This window comes from Schistocerca cancellata, chromosome 3, assembly GCF_023864275.1.
Source record: "Schistocerca cancellata isolate TAMUIC-IGC-003103 chromosome 3, iqSchCanc2.1, whole genome shotgun sequence".
NCBI classification, from domain to species: domain Eukaryota; kingdom Metazoa; phylum Arthropoda; class Insecta; order Orthoptera; family Acrididae; genus Schistocerca; species Schistocerca cancellata.
Genome location: NC_064628.1, coordinates 352,794,939 through 352,812,285, shown reverse-complemented (window position 1 = coordinate 352,812,285; position 17,347 = coordinate 352,794,939). Strand labels below are relative to the sequence as shown.

The 17,347-nt window shown below is 43.0% G+C and overlaps 1 protein-coding gene across 1 annotated transcript in view; it reads right to left on the bottom strand.

Moving 5' to 3' along the window:
* The window catches only part of LOC126175039 (transmembrane protein 198), a 174,940-nt gene that overhangs the window by 154,474 nt on the left and 3,119 nt on the right, over positions 1 to 17,347 (bottom strand). The gene's annotated exons all lie outside the window — the stretch shown is intronic.

The following is a 17,347-nucleotide window of genomic DNA, read 5'->3' as shown; positions in this document are numbered from 1 at the left end:
TGCGCTAAAAATATTGTGTGTCAGTTTAAGCAGTGTCTTGTATAATTTTTCTAAGGGGACGTTTCATATGTCGACCCTTAGCCGAGGATACCTCACTGGAATCTTCTGATTTTTTCTTGTAGTTTGTGTAATTAGGGTAGATTTTGTTTATTGCTAGCGCGTAATTGTAGAGAGAATCTCCTTTGTAGTTGCAGCCTTTCATTGTTGTACAGTAAAACAGTTGTGGCATGCATGTAAATTTGCACCAAGTATTTCGCAGCTGCGCTTGCAATTAACTAGATATTATTTTCAGTGCTATGTTAATGTGTTCTCTTATTTTTGCTCTTCAAATTGTGTTTTTCTGTGTTATCGTGTGAAATATTGTGACAATAATGGCGTGTGAAAAACGTAATACTAGGCTCCAAAGTAAACTGAGAAATGGCAGTGAAGACGAAAGCAGTGTGTTAGCGCCACCGAGTAATGAATTAACTAATGTTCAAAGTAGTAATTTGGTAATTGTACATAGGGAAATGGAGCGGGCTGCAAACAATGATGTAGACAGTGAAACAATTAGTGAACAGGGAAGCATTATCGATCGATCGGTCGGCAACAGCTTGCCTCAGGAAACCGAAATGACAGGACACAATCTTGCAAAAACTGTAGATTCAGGGTTTGTGTCCTCACCCTTTTCTCAAATAAGTCAAGACACATTTTCTGCTTTTCAAACTGCGAATATTGCCGGTTCAAATGCATTGCCGAATAGCACTGAGGAACATGTTTCAGACACCAGTGCATTGTTATTAAAATTAATGCAAAAAATGGGACAAAAGCTTCAAAAGTTAGACACAATGGAACAAAATCAGAGACAAACACAGCAAAAGCTTCAAAAGTTAGACACAATGGAACAAAATCTTCAAAAGTTAGACACAATGGAAAAAAATCAGAGACAAACACTGCAAAAGCTTCAAAAGTTAGACACCACACTTGAACAAACACGTGAAGATTTAACTACTGAGTTACATAACATTGAATCGAAATGTCAAAAAGTCTGTAATGACGTAAAAACACAAATTTGTGAGCATTTTCAACCTATTTTTTCGCGGCATGAAAATGCATTACAGAATCACGAAGCAGCCATAAAAGAACTGCAAACTAATGTTCATGAAAATCATGAGACCTTGCAAGCTAAAATGGACTCAGTTGCATCTACCGATTCGGTTACGCAAATTGCAAAAACTCAAGAAAACTTAAAGGACGCAGTAGATACTCTGAAAATTGGTTGAGAAAGACACATGGAGGAAATTAGTTCATTATCAGAGAAAGTAGTTGAACTTTCGGATCAGCTAAATAATTTATCTATGAAGGTAGATGATAATCTGAATGACACAAAACCGGTAGTCTTTAATGACACAGAAGAGTGCGAACAAATTAGGAAACTGAAACAAAATCTGAATCAAATTAATACGCAACACCAAAGAGAAATCTGGGAAGTACAAGATCAGCTGACACAGGTAATACAAGAATTGCGTATTTCAGAGGACACTCGCGCTCCAATACGGGAAGAGGGACATAGAGATATGGAACAGCTACAAAAGAATAACACAGGGCACTTCGGAAATTATGAAAGAAATTGGCAAGGTACACCGAATTTTGAGATGGAACCGCCGAAACGACGTAACAATGACCGACATGCGACTCGCCGACATGATGCTTTTGACTATAAGCTGTTCATTACTACACGTAAATTCAAAACATTTAAGAATTCTGCCAACGACATTCATCCACAAGCGTGGCTCCATCAATTCTCTCATTGTTTTCCTCCCAACTGGTCATTAGAACACAGATTAGAATTTATATGTGGCTACTTGGAGAATGAACCAGCTGTAAGAATGCGATCGGTCATTCACGATTGTCACAGTTCCTCTCAGCATATTGGTCACAAGCTACACAAGACCGAGTAAAACATAGCATCATGATGACGAAACATTTTGAACAATCTGAATTTTCCAGTCTTGTCAAATATTTTGAAGACATGTTGCACAAGAATCAGTACCTGTCAAACCCATACAGCCCCTCAGAACTCATCCGCATTTGCTTAATCAAACTGCCTGAACATTTACGGCATATTATTTTGGCAGGACGTTGCAAAGACGACATTGAAGCTTTTCAGGGACTCTTACAAGAATTAGAAATTGACACAGACAGTCGCGGGATGCGAAAACAGGAAAACAATCACTACAGGTCACATCTGTCACAATTCTGTGACGACAGAAACAATAAATGGCCACTACAAACCTATTCTTACAACGTAAATCGTGACCAAAACAGACACCACCCATATGACAACCACTGGCAGAGTAATAGTTACAGGGAAAGAACACCTTTCTGCGGTAATGACTATCACAGAGACAATCAGAGAAACAGACAATATGGGAACCAAAACAATTATTATCAAGGGAGACAGAATAACTTTAGACGCAACGGTCCAGCGCGCAGTTACGACTCAGGGAGAAATTCTCCACCACGTGACCGACAAGAAAGAAACTATGGAATCTACCGACATGACGACAGACGATATGATCGTAACGACAGACCTGAACTGCATCAGAACTGGCGGGATTCTCGTCACGGTGAATTTGTAGAAGTTAGGTCTCCAAATCCCAATAACGACGCGCGCCAGCAAAGAGACAATAGGCAATGACTCACACCGCTGGCAGCCACAAGACGTACTTATGAAACTGGCGACAAAGCTGCCGTAGCTAGTAATTATGTAAGAATGGAAGACATTAGAGACATCTTACTCCAGGAACACGACGTAAAACATAACAACATTGCATATCCTGTGATTCACATTACAGTAAATGACGTAAAATTTACGGCAGTTCTTGACTCTGGCAGTCCCATTTCATTAATTAGTGAAACAGCCTTTAGCAAATGCAACAAATCGAACGATTGCCCCACACTTCCATTATGTAAGATTAAATTACAAGGTGCAATCTTTGGAAAAAGTGTAGATGTACGCCAACAAACCAATTTAGAATTCTTTAGCCAAAGCCACAGCTTCTCTATGAACTTTCTTATTGTTCCATTATTGTCGACGGAAATTATATTGGGAGTAGACTTTTTGAATGAATACAAAGCAATCTTAAACTTTCACGATGCTGAAATAAGTTTAGAGAAAGAAGGTAAGTCAGTACATTTGAAATTTGAAGATTGGCTCTCAAACCATGACGAAGAAATTAATCGGCTTTACCTCCTGTTAGACAACAGTTCGGAATTTTCGACGGAACTTGACGCTAATAATCACTCTGCAAGTACTTACAGGGATGATATCGGCGGCATACACTCCTGGAAATGGAAAAAAGAACACATTGACACCGGTGTGTCAGACCCACCATACTTGCTCCGGACACTGCGAGAGGGCTGTACAAGCCACGATCACACGCACGGCACAGCGGACACACCAGGAACCGCGGTGTTGGCCGTCGAATGGCGCTAGCTGCGCAGCATTTGTGCACCGCCGCCGTCAGTGTCAGCCAGTTTGCCGTGGCATACGGAGCTCCATCACAGTCTTTAACACTGGTAGCATGCCGCGACAGCGTGGACGTGAACCATATGTGCAGTTGACGGACTTTGAGCGAGGGCGTATAGTGGGCATGCGGGAGGCCGGGTGGACGTACCGCCGAATTGCTCAACACGTGGGGTGTGAGGTCTCCACAGTACATCGATGTTGTCGACAGTGGTCGGCGGAAGGTGCACGTGCCCATCGACCTGGGACCGGACCGCAGCGACGCACGGATGCACGCCAAGACCGTAGGATCCTACGCAGTGCCGTAGGGGACCGCACCGCCACTTCCCAGCAAATTAGGGACACTGTTGCTCCTGGGGTATCGGCGAGGACCATTCGCAACCGTCTCCATGAAAATGGGCTACGGTCCCGCACACCGTTAGGCCGTCTTCCGCTCACGCCCCAACATCGTGCAGCCCGCCTCCAGTGGTATCGCGACAGGCGTGAATGGAGGGACGAATGGAGACGTGTCGTCTTCAGCGATGAGAGTCGCTTCTGCCTTGGTGCCAATGATGGTCGTATGCGTGTTTGGCGCCGTGCAGGTGAGCGCCACAATCAGGACTGCATACGACCGAGGCACACAGGGCCAACACCCGGCATCATGGTGTGGGGAGCGATCTCCTACACTGGCCGTACACCACTGGTGATCGTCGAGGGGACACTGAATAGTGCACGGTACATCCAAACCGTCATCGAACCCATCGTTCTACCATTCCTAGACCGGCAAGGGAACTTGCTGTTCCAACAGGACAATGCACGTCCGCATGTATCCCGTGCCACCCAACGTGCTCTAGAAGGTGTAAGTCAACTACCCTGGCCAGCAAGATCTCCGGATCTGTCCCCCATTGAGCATGTTTGGAACTGGATGAAGCGTCGTCTCACGCGGTCTGCACGTCCAGCACGAACGCTGGTCCAACTGAGGAGCCAGGTGGAAATGGCATGGCAAGCCGTTCCACAGGACTACATCCAGCATCTCTACGGTCGTCTCCATGGGAGAATAGCAGCCTGCATTGCTGCGAAAGGTGGATATACACTGTACTAGTGCCGACATTGTGCATGCTCTGTTGCCTGTGTCTATGTGCCTGTGGTTCTGTCAGTGTGATCACGTGATGTATCTGACCCCAGGAATGTGTCAATAAAGTTTCCCCTTCCTGGGACAATGAATTCACGGTGTTCTTATTTCAATTTCCAGGAGTGTATTTGAAACTAATGATTTAATTTAGAATAAAATTCAAACAATTGAGAATTGTAATGACACTGATAGGCAGGATCTTTTTGAGATTTTACAAGCACATTCCACAGTTTTTACTCATAAAACAGGAACAATCAAGGGATTTCAATACCAATTTCGTGTTCGTGAGCATACTAAATTTTGTGTTAGACCATACGTAATTCCAGCACATTATAGGGACCGTGTTAGAACAGAAATACAATCTATGCTTGACGAGGGCATTATTGAACCTGCAGTAAGCTCATACAACAATCCATTACATGTTGTTGAGAAGAAAAATGGATCGATTAGGCTTGTCTTAGATTCGAGACAAATCAATACTATCATTATTCCTGAAACAGACAGGCCGCAAACATTAGAAGAACTTCTTCAAAATTTTAATGGTGTAAAAGTGTTGTCTTCCATTGATCTCAGATCCAGCTTTTATCAGATCGAACTTCATCCAGAATGCAGAAAATACACAGCTTTCCTTTGTTTCGGCGTTTGTTATCAGTTTCGGAAACTTCCTTTTGGTTTGAACATTACTTCGGCAGCATTCATTCGCGGGCTAAATTTCATATTACCTGAGTTCTTAAAACGTCACATCACCTTATATGTGGACGATATTCTAATAGAAGAAGCTTCATGGGAACAACATAACCGCATCCTCAACAGTTTGTTACGTATTTTTGCAGAATCTGGAATTACAGTTAACTTGGAAAAGTCTGAATTCGGTAGGTCAAAGGTGAGGTTTTTGGGATATATTATTTCTTCTGAAGGCATTCAGCCAGATCCTGAAAAGTTAGAAGCAATCAGAGCCATTCCAGTTCCATCCACAAAAAAACAAGTCCGCAGTTTTCTAGATCTCGTAAATTTTTACCGTCGTTTTCTGAATATGCAAATTCTTGTTACACCAAAACTTTGTTCTCTCACTGGAAAAAATACTATTTGGAACTGGGACGAACAAGCACAGTTGGAATTCAATTCTTTGAAAGAAGCGTTACTTCATGCGCCAATACTAGCTCATCCAGATCTGACACAAGATTTCTGCCTTAGCACGGATTCTTCTAAAGTCGGTCTTGGTGCCCATTTATTTCAAGAAGCCATAGAAAATGACATTACTGTTCAGAAAACCATTGCTTTTGCTAGCCGAGTGCTAACAAAATCTGAAAAAAAAATTATTCCGTTACTGAATTAGAAGCTTTAGCTATCGTTTGGACATTTAACAAATTCCGTTTCTTTCTTTCTGGTAAGCACGTAAAAGTATACAGTGATCATCGTGCATTACAATTTCTTATGTCTTCAAAATTAAATCATGAAAGGTTAAAACGTTGGGCATTGTTTCTGCAAGAATTCCGCTTCACAATAGTCTACATTCCCGGCAAGGAGAACAGTGTTGCGGACGCGCTGTCACGCGCACCGGCTGGGCTTGAGAAAAGTAACACAGAAGGCAACATTGAGAAAAATTTCAGTATTCTTTACATTCAGAAAGTCGCCTTTGAAAACTTCATCACCACATCTTTAAAGGACATTGCTCATGAACAAGATAAAGATCCGATTTGGAAAGACATCAAAAGTAAATGGCATGAAAAGACACACACTCAGATTCGGCATTATTACCTGGTTAGAAACAACATACTCTTCAAACGCTGCACTGTTTATGACAAGCTATGGGTACTTTGCATTCCAGACGATTTTATTAATAAGCTCATTTGGTACATTCATTTCAGTTACGCACATTTTGGTCCACGAAAATGTTATCATATTCTTCGAACGACTTGTTATTTTAACAATATGGAAAAGAGAATTCGAAGAGTCTTGTCTATTTGTAAACTTTGTCAAAAGGCGAAACCATCTACTATCTCACATCGTGCTCCGTTGTTTCCTATTATTCCTTCTAAATTAAAAGAATTTGCTGCTGTTGATCTCTTGGAACCCCTTGTCAGAACATTGAATGGATTTTCGTACGTTCTAGTCGCTGTTGAACTTACTTCAAAATTTGTTTCTTTCACTCCGTTACGTGAAGCCACTGGACGGTCTGTATCCAACGCTTTTGTTAAAAATTTCTTACGTGAAGTTGGCCACGTTGCTAAAGTCATTTCAGATAACGGACCGCAATTCATATCTACTGTTTGGTCACGCATGCTTCGGAATCATAAAATCAAACCTGTTTTTATTTCATTGTACTCACCACATTGTAACCAGTCTGAACGGATTATGAAAGAAATCAATAAGCTTTGCAGACTTTATTGTCACAGAAAGCATCAGCATTGGGACAGATATCTACACTTATTTCAAAACGTGCTGAATGAAATGCCTCATGATTCCACTGCTTTACCACCTACTCTTGTACTGAAGAATGAAGAACCACCGAACAGAATCAGAGAGCTTGTACCTTTCCCGAATACACATAAACTTCGACACAAAGACATAATTGATTTGGCTCTTAAAAATATCAAATCTGCAGCAAACAAAAGGAGAAAACTACACGGTAAAGCAAATGCAAAGAAATTATATATTGGTCAGAAAGTTCTCATTAAAGCTCATTCATTGTCACATAAGAAGAAACACTTGAGTCACAAATTCTTTCTCGTTTACAATGGACCTTACAGAATCCGACGTATACCACATGATAATTGCGTTGAAGTTGAAACTCTGCGTACTAGGAAGAGTAAAGGTTTACACCACATTTCACATGTAAAACCGTTTATTGAAAAATAATCCGCTTTTTAACTTTGTCTTTGCCATAAAACGTTTCGCTTCACATTTCTAGTATGCATTGTCACACTTAGAAACAGCTATGTTTTGAAGTTAACTATCCAGTCAAGAACCTAGGGAACTTTGACAAGTAATTACGAATGCATTGTTATTGTGAACAGACGACACAGTGTTATTGTGTGTGTGCATTCTTGCTTGTTAGTTGCACGATTACGTAACGACTATAAGGCTCACATACTTAGAACATTTACCAGTACTGCTAATGAGATTTTAATGCAACATTTTGGTTTACTTGAAAATACATTCTGGATTTAAAGTACTTTCTGTGAAATGCCAGATGACACAGTGGTTGGTTTGTGTGACAGCTACACGATTTTATCACGACACTACTAATGAGTGACAATTTACAATGTTGCTTTTGCGGAGTTTCTGTTTTATATCTGCACAGTTTTCTGTTTTATTCTGGAAAGTAAAACATGTTTTAGTAGTAACTTTTGTGGTATAGCTACTAGGAGGCAGCCTTTTCCGTAGCACAACAATACGTTACAGTACAGTGCTTTCTTCATCACGCCAATAAGCATAATAACTACGATATCTATACGCAAAGCATTTCGCTTTTGTTTATCATGAGGTAAGTACATTGGCTTCTGCAGAACTTAGCTTTCGGAGGAAAATAACTACGACACTTCCACAGAATTATCTTACAGCAAGACGCACATTTAGCGCTACAGGACATGCATTTGAGTGCTTAATTTTGTACTTAAACCATTTATTTTTTCAAGATTTTTGAATTACAAAGAAAGTTTTCCGTGATACATTTCATTCCATTGCTGTAATCTGTAACACCTGAGGGTATAATTACATTAATCTTCAGGGGGGTACATGCTTACTTTTGTGTATCATGTGTTTGGCAAGCACAAGGAGCCCTAGCTAATATGGTATTTGCTTATACAACTTTACACATCGGTACCATATTTCTCTAACACATAATTACACAGCTATCTGATCATTTAACTGAGAGAGACAAACTTTTTTTACTACGTCAGTGACACATGTTTATGCAATTACAGAGTTGGATTACTTCACACTTACGAAATTGTATTTTGTCTGTACTTTGTGAACAGTTCATATTTTTTCGGAACCATTGTGATATTATGAGAGCTTTGAATGATATATTTGGTATGGAATCACGATTTTTAAAATACGTTTGAGGCAGATGACACTTTTGACATGAGCAGAGAATTTTTCTTAGGTTTTGAAATTATTGGAGAAAGCTACGACGATTTTGAGAGTTGAATGAGGTGTTAATTGATGTTATTATTACGATGACTATGTGTATAATGCTGTTGAGGTATGTTTATGATCAATAAGCTGATGCTGTATGAGGAATCTGATTATGCTACGTATTTATTATGGTGAAATATTGAAGAAGTGTCGACGAATAAGGTAAGGAATAATGAGTAGTGGTTAGGGACTCTGGTTTGTGAAAAAGGTTGTTGGAAACCAAGAATCGTAATTGTAAGAGTTATGAAATGTGTCTAAATGCGTGAATGTATCACAATGCCGGCGAAAATTTTTTGGACACTGTTATATTCATAAGATTTTGTTTCTACACATTTGCAACGCAAATACTCGACCCGTGAAATTTTGTATATGAGACTGTCACTGTAGCGGAAACTGCTGTCGTAAATATTTCCGTAAGAAAGTTAAGTAACCACCTGCACATAATGCGTCGTGGGCACCCAGCTGTTTCAGACGCCTGGAGAACAAGCCATTTGTGTGTGCCTTTTCAGAGGCACAGGCTGAAAAAAAAGGGAGGCCATTATCCTCGCTATTGACATTATTTTGCAGAAAGCATCGTAAATACGACACCCTCAAACTTCAAAACATGATTACACTGCAGAGTTCTTAATTTATGATATTTACTGAAATGAAATGATGAGAAACATTTCATGTCTATTGTCTTGCTAGTTGAAAGATTGTTTACTGCATTATGAAATGCCATATGGCTAGTGAATGACGTTTCACGCCTTGCTTTGCCTATTTTGTTTATTATCTAGTTCCTAGCTGCACTGCAGCATTGGTTAAAATAAAATTTTGTAGATGTACTAATATAAATATTTTATGCCTACAGATCCAGTAAAAAAAAACTGTATGGTGTACTTAAAAAAAAACAAAGGAGCACAAAAACATTTCACAGGAATTGCATACAGAATTTTCTTTTCAAGTCCTTGGTAATTTCTTTTGTAGAATAATTTGTGGTGCACCACTTTAATTACATAGACATTAAGATGTGAATATACATTTCCCTTGTCTGCATTATTGTCTTTAGTGTAATGTTTTTTTCTGCTTGAGCTATGTCATGTTTAGATATAAGTTATTTCATTTGCTGCTGCTGTTTGCCAGACATAGTGTTACTGAATTTGACTTTGTGTTACTCTTCTAAGCCAGTTTAGTACTGATTTATTTTTCTTGTTTGCTGCACATTGCCTTATATTAGTTGTAGTATTGCAATTGCTTTGCCTATTTAAATTTTTTGTCATTGATGTTTGTGTTAATTGTTTTGTGCTGCTGCATTGCCTCGTCCCTTAGTTTAGCATCTGAGCTCAATAGATTGAAGTTAGCTTAAGAGGGGGTAGCCTATAAGAGAATGAGTTGTGATGAATTTGAAGAAATGCACTGAGAGGTTATACGAGAAAAGTAAAGAAAGCAGGTATAGATATGACTTTTTGGAAATAATGAAGAACGAAGGGAGATCTCCAAGAAGTAAAGAGAGTTTTGTTTGCAAGATACTGCAGTAAAACAAACCCTGTCCTTTCCCTTTCTGTTATCCCGCTATGTGTTTGTGTACTCTTGTATATTTGTGTTCTTCCTGTCTTTATGTGTTTATCTGATGAGAGTTACATTGTAGAATTTTTATGATAATATGTTATTTACTTTGAAAAATGTTTAGACATTATTTATTCTGTTTTGTTGCTCATATGTGAAGGTGATGTTTCAAAAGTTATTTTGATCTTTTCTGTATTTACTTATGTCACAATTCCTGTAACACTGATGTATATGTTAGTTCGATTCTTTTGTAAAGCCTGTACCACAAATGTTATCTGTATTGTTATGTTCTTTAATGATGTATTTTGTACCTTTGTAATTGTATTCTTATCTTATAAAATTGTAATTGACACCAGATCATCATATTATTAACTTGTAAGTTCCATTTCACTGCACACGTTTCTGTTGGTCATAGAATATGGACAATATGTGAGAAGTAGGGACTGTTAGTGTTTCCACGTGTGTTAATAATTCAGCAAGGGACTGGATAACAGCATTGCTGGTTCTAAGGACAATTCCAAAAACTTTGTGAGTGCACAAGTGGTGGTTATGGACTTGCTATATTATCCGCAAGACTCTTCAGTGGTGATTGTGCACCCGCACAGTCACAACTGATGGCTGCTGGCCATCTCTACAAGGACTACAGTGGGTCTGCATCTCTGGTGGCCCACCAATACCATACTCTCTACCAGGTCTACAGTGGGTCTGCTCTGTGATGACCTACCTACCTACCAATATTCTTCAAAAGTTCGAATGACTCTGCTGTGGGTTTGCTCTGTTGTGGCCCATTACCTGTCAGCATGTCAAGAGTCAGCACTGTCTTTCCGTTGGAAGGACAACACTACTTCTTCAAGACTCCATGGAAATCCACTACTTCCGTGTGCATTTTCTTTTACTGCTCAGACTTTGAGAAAAACACTGCAATTTTACAGTGATGAACAATCTGGACTGTCTTTATGGACTGTGAGAAAATTTTAGCTTTTGACCAACATTTTATCAATAAGTGTGTGCATTTGACATCTTTGTTATTGTAATTATGAAAAATTTTATCAAATCATTATTGGCCACTGCCCAAAACAATTTGTACAATTTTTTGTGGGGAGCATGGGGGCTATGTAAGTAGGCTGTTTATGTTTTCTTATCGGCAACGTTACGTAGCGCTCGGTATGAAAATCACTGGCTGTGCTGTGTGCAGTCTGTAGCTAGTTTGCATTGTTGTCTGCCATTGTAGTGTTGGGCAGCGGCAGCTGGATGTGAACAGCGCGTAGCGTTGCGCAGTTGGAGGTGAGCTGCCAGCAGTGGTGGATGTGGGGAGAGAAATGGCGGAGTTTTGAAATTTGTAAAAATGGATGTCATGAACTGCTATATATATTATGATTATTAAGGTAAATACATTGTTTGTTCTCTATTAAAATCTTTCATTTGCTAACTATGCCTATCAGTAGCTAGTGCCTTCAGTAGTTTGAATCTTTTATTTAGCTGGCAGTAGTGGCGCCCGCTGTATTGCAGTAGTTCGAGTAACGAATGGTGAGGTAAGTGATTTGTGAAAGTTATAGGTTAATGTAAGTCAGGGCCATTCTTTTGTAGGGATTTCTGAAAGTCAGATTGCGTTGCACTAAAAATATTGTGTGTCAGTTTAAGCAGTGTCTTGTATAATTTTTCTAAGGGGACGTTTCATGCTCTCTATTAGCTCTGCATTGTTAGTGGCTAAGAGGTCAAGTGTGTTTTCGCAACCATTTACAATTCGCGTGGGTTCGTGGACTAACTGCTCGAAATAATTTTCGGAGAAAGCATTTAGGACGATCTCGGGAGATGTTTTCTGCCTATCACCGGTTTTGAACAAGTATTTTTGCCAACATATCGAGGGAAGGTTGAAGTCCCCGCCAACTATAACCGTATGAGTGGGGTATTTATTTGTTACGAGACTCAAATTTTCTCTGAACTGTTCAGCAACTATATCATTGGAGTCTGGGGGTCGGTAGAAGGAGCCAAATATTAACTTAGTTCGGCTGTTAAGTATAACCTCCACCCATACCAGTTCGTACGGAGTATCTACTTCGACTTCACTATAAGATAAACCACTACTGACAGACACAAACACTCCACCACCAATTCTGCCTAATCCTTCCTGAACACCGTCTGAGACTTCGTAAAAATTTCTGCAGAACTTATTTCAGGCTTTGGCCAGCTTTCTGTACCTATAACGAATTCAGCTTCTGTGGTTTCTATTAGCGCTTGTAGCTCAGGGGCTTTCCCAGCACTACTACAACAATTTACAACTACAATTCCGACTGTTCCTTGATCCAAGCACGTCCTGTATTTGCCATGCACCATTTGAGATTGCAGTCCACCCCGTACTTTCCCGAGGCCTTCTAACATAAAAAACCGCCCAGTACACGCCACACAGCCTCCGCTACCCGTGTAGCCGCCAGCTGAGTGTAGTGAACTCCTGACCTATTCAGCGGAACCCGAAACCCCACTACCCTATGGCGCAAGTCAAGGAATCTGCAGTCAACACGGTCGCAAAACCGCCTGAGCCTCTGATTCAGACCCTCCACCCGGCTCTGCACCAAACGTCCGCAGTCGGTTCTGTCAACGATGCTGCAGATGGTGAGCTCTGCCTTCATCTCGTAAGCAAGACCGGCGGCCTTCACCAAATCAGATAGCCGCTGGAATCCAGAGAGAATTTCCTCAGATCCAAAGCGACACACGTCATTAGTGCCGACATGTGCCACCACCTGCAGCTGGCTGCAGCCTGTGCTCTTCATGGCATCCGGAAGGACCCTTTCCACATCACGAATGACTCCACCCGGAATGCACAAGGAGTGCACACTGGATTTCTTCCCCTCCTTAGCCGCCATATCCCTAAGGGGCCCCATTACGCGCCTAACATTGGAGCTCCCAACTACCAATAAGCCCACCCTCTGCGATTGCCCGGACCTTGAAGGCTGAGAATCATCCTCTGAAACAGGGCAGGCAGCTGTATCTGGCTCAGCCAGAGACAATGCCTGAAACCTGTTCGTCAGACGCACCAGGGAGGCTTTCTGATCAGCCTCCGGGGACGTCTTTCGCTGCCTGCCACGTCTTGGAACGACCTCCCAATCAACCACAGGCGAGGGCTCAGCCCCACTGCGGGCAGCAACCGGGGCAACCACAGCGGCAGACCGATCTGGGGACAGACGGGACGAGGTTGACATCCCCGTGATACCCAAGTCCGGCTCCCCACAGTGGTGCCCATTGGCAACAGCCTCAAGCTGCGCGACCGAAGTCAGCGCCGCTTGCAGCTGTGAGCGAAGGGATGCCAACTGAGCCCTCATCCGAACACAGCAATCACAGTCCCTGTCCATTCTAATCGATGTTGAACAACAGTTACTGAAAGACGAGTTCGTGCCTAGATAACGCAAGGGAAACACGCAAAGAATGTATGAACTAACCTGTACAAATGCCTAACGACTGCGCTACAATCTGCCTGAATTTACGATTACAGTAACTAAAACTCGAAATTACATCTCCTATACGAAACTCACACGCAATTTAAGTAAGAATCTACGAAGTAAACACTAAAGCGCGATGCTACAACTATCAAATACTATAATACGCCCGAAATTTATGAATTAAACAATGCAAATACCCAAAAACACGCAAAGAAATTAAGAATTAAACTATGTAACAAATAAGTAAGCTAGGGGTATACGACTTGCTGCTGCAGCTGCTTATCCAACGGCGGCAGGAAGTACTTTAGTGGGCGCCACGGTTGTCAGGTCGGACGCCTTGCGATATTTTCTTGTGGAATTGTATGACGTTCCTGTTCCATCTCTACCACACAATCTCGAAGACTTATGACATCGCATCGCTGCAGGTGTTCTTATCTTCACTGCAGATGTGCTTGGTCGGATATGGGCTGTATTGAACTGTCGTTTAGAAGGATGCCGTATGACGAAGGATAGACTTTGAGTGTTCGTCTTTCACACACTCTGTTACGTTCTTTCATGGACATTATACACTGTAGAGCCAAAAAACTGGTACACCTGCCCAACACTGTGCAGGGCTCCGGCGAGCGCGCAGAACTGCCACAACACGACGTGGCATGGACTCGACTAGTGTCTGAAGTAGTGCCGGAGGGAACTGATACCACGAATCCTGCAGGGCTGTCCATAAATCCGTTAGAGTACGAGGTGGTGGAGATCTTTTCTGAACAGCACATTTCAAGGCATTCCTGATATGCTCAATAATGTTGATGTCTTGGGAGTTTGGTGGCCAGCGGAGGTGTTTAAACTCAAAACAGTGTTCTGGAGCCACTCTGTAGCAATTGTGGATGTGTGGCGTGTCGTATTGCCTGCTGGAATTGCCAAAGTGATCACACAGGATGCTTACGTACATGTTACCTGCCGGAGTCATACACTCCTGGAAATTGAAATAAGAACACCGTGAATTCATTGTCCCAGGAAGGGGAAACTTTATTGACTTATTCCTGGGGTCAGATACATCACATGATCACACTGACAGAACCACAGGCACATAGACACAGGCAACAGAGCATGCACAATGTCGGCACTAGTACAGTGTATATCCACCTTTCGCAGCAATGCAGGCTGCTATTCTCCCATGGAGACGATCGTAGAGATGCTGGATGTAGTCCTGTGGAACGGCTTGCCATGCCATTTCCACCTGGCGCCTCAGTTGGACCAGCGTTCGTGCTGGACGTGCAGACCGCGTGAGACGACGCTTCATCCAGTCCCAAACATGCTCAATGGGGGACAGATCCGGAGATCTTGCTGGCCACCTTCTAGAGCACGTTGGGTGGCACGGGATACATGCGGACGTGCATTGTCCTGTTGGAACAGCAAGTTCCCTTGCCGGTCTAGGAATGGTAGAACGATGGGTTCGATGACGGTTTGGATGTACCGTGCACTATTCAGTGTCCCCTCGACGATCACCTGTGGTGTACGGCCAGTGTAGGAGATCGCTCCCCACACCATGATGCCGGGTGTTGGCCCTGTGTGCCTCGGTCGTATGCAGTCCTGATTGTGGCGCTCACCTGCACGGCGCCAAACACGCATACGACCATCATTGGCACCAAGGCAGAAGCGACTCTCATCGCTGAAGACGACACGTCTCCATTCGTCCCTCCATTCACGCCTGTCGCGACACCACTGGAGGCGGGCTGCACGATGTTGGGGCGTGAGCGGAAGACGGCCTAACGGTGTGCGGGACCGTAGCCCAGCTTCATGGAGACGGTTGCGAATGGTCCTCGCCGATACCCCAGGAGCAACAGTGTCCCTAATTTGCTGGGAAGTGGCGGTGCGGTCCCCTACGGCACTGCGTAGGATCCTACGGTCTTGGCGTGCATCTGTGCGTCGCTGCGGTCCGGTCCCAGGTCGACGGGCACGTGCACCTTCCGCCGACCACTGGCGACAACATCGATGTACTGTGGAGACCTCACGCCCCACGTGTTGAGCAATTCGGCGGTACGTCCACCCGGCCTCCCGCCTGCCCACTATACGCCCTCGCTCAAAGTCCGTCAACTGCACATACGGTTCACGTCCACGCTGTCGCGGCATGCTACCAGTGTTAAAGACTGCGATGGAGCTCCGTATGCCACGGCAAACTGGCTGACACTGACGGCGGCGGTGCACAAATGCTGCGCAGCTAGCGCCATTCGACGGCCAACACCGCGGTTCCTGGCGTGTCCGCTGTGCCGTGCGTGTGATCATTGCTTGTACAGCCCTCTCGCAGTGTCCGGAGCAAGTATGGTGGGTCTGACACACCTGTGTCAATGTGTTCTTTTTTCCATTTCCAGGAGTGTATTTAGACGCATCAGGGGTCCCATATCACTCTAACTCCACACGCCGCACACCATTACAGAGCCTCCACCAGCTCTTGAACAGTCCGCTACTGACATGCAGGGTCCCTGGATTCACGAGGTTGTCTCCATATCCGTACACGTCCATCTGCTCGATGCAATCTGAAACGAGACTCGTCCGACCAGGCAACATGTTTCCAGTCATCAACAGTCCAATGTCGGAGTTGACGGCACCAGGCGAGGCGTAAAGCTTAGTGTCGTTCAGTCATCAAGGGTACACAAGTAGGTCCTTGGCTCCGAAAGCCCGTATCGATGATGTTTCGTTGACTGGTTGGTACGCTGACACTTATTGATGGCCCAGCATTGATATCTGCAGCAATTTGCGGAAGGGTTGCACTTCTGTCACGCAGAACGATTCTCTTCGTCGCTCTTGCAGGATCTTTGTCCAGCAGCAGCGATATCGGAGATATGATATTTTACCGGATTCCTGATATTCACGGTATACCCGTAAAACGGTCGTATGGGAGAATTCCCTCTTCATCGCTACCTCGAAGATGCTGTGACCCATCGCACGTGTGCCGACTATAACACCACGTTCAAACTCATTTAAACCTTGATGACCTGCCACTGTAGAAGCAGTACCCGAGCTAACAACTGCGCCAGTCTTTTTTGTTTATTCTGCCTGTTTCCATATCTCTGTAGTTGAATAAGCATTCCTATACCAGTTTCTTTGGCGCTTTAGTGCAAATACCCTGTACTGCAGCGTGAGATTAATGGTGATGTCTGTTAGGTATAACCCGAGCATCGCGCACAGTGCCTCGACTGACGTGCTGCCGAACGTCCCTGATAGCGACAGGAGCACACTGCTCTGTCCGCATCTTACGACCATGGTTTCAGTCGCCGTGCAGTGTCGTCGTGCTCACAGCCTGGCAGCAGAATATGTCTTCGAATCTAGAAGATTGCACTGGAATGTTCTTATTGCGGTCAAGGGCAGTCTTTCATAAACTATGTCAATTCTGGCAAGTTTATCCCGTAAAATGCAGGTCCTTGCTGTGGCATTGCAATACCAAAAATACAGATAAAATACCTTCTGCGTCATCCAGAATTTTTCACCATTTAGTATTTGTTGATAACTTCTACTTTACTTAAGTTTCTGAATATGTAAGTTTTATTACAGAAACTATAGTTAGTATGTAAAGGATGTAATAGCGTATTTATTTGTCACAGTATATAACTGATT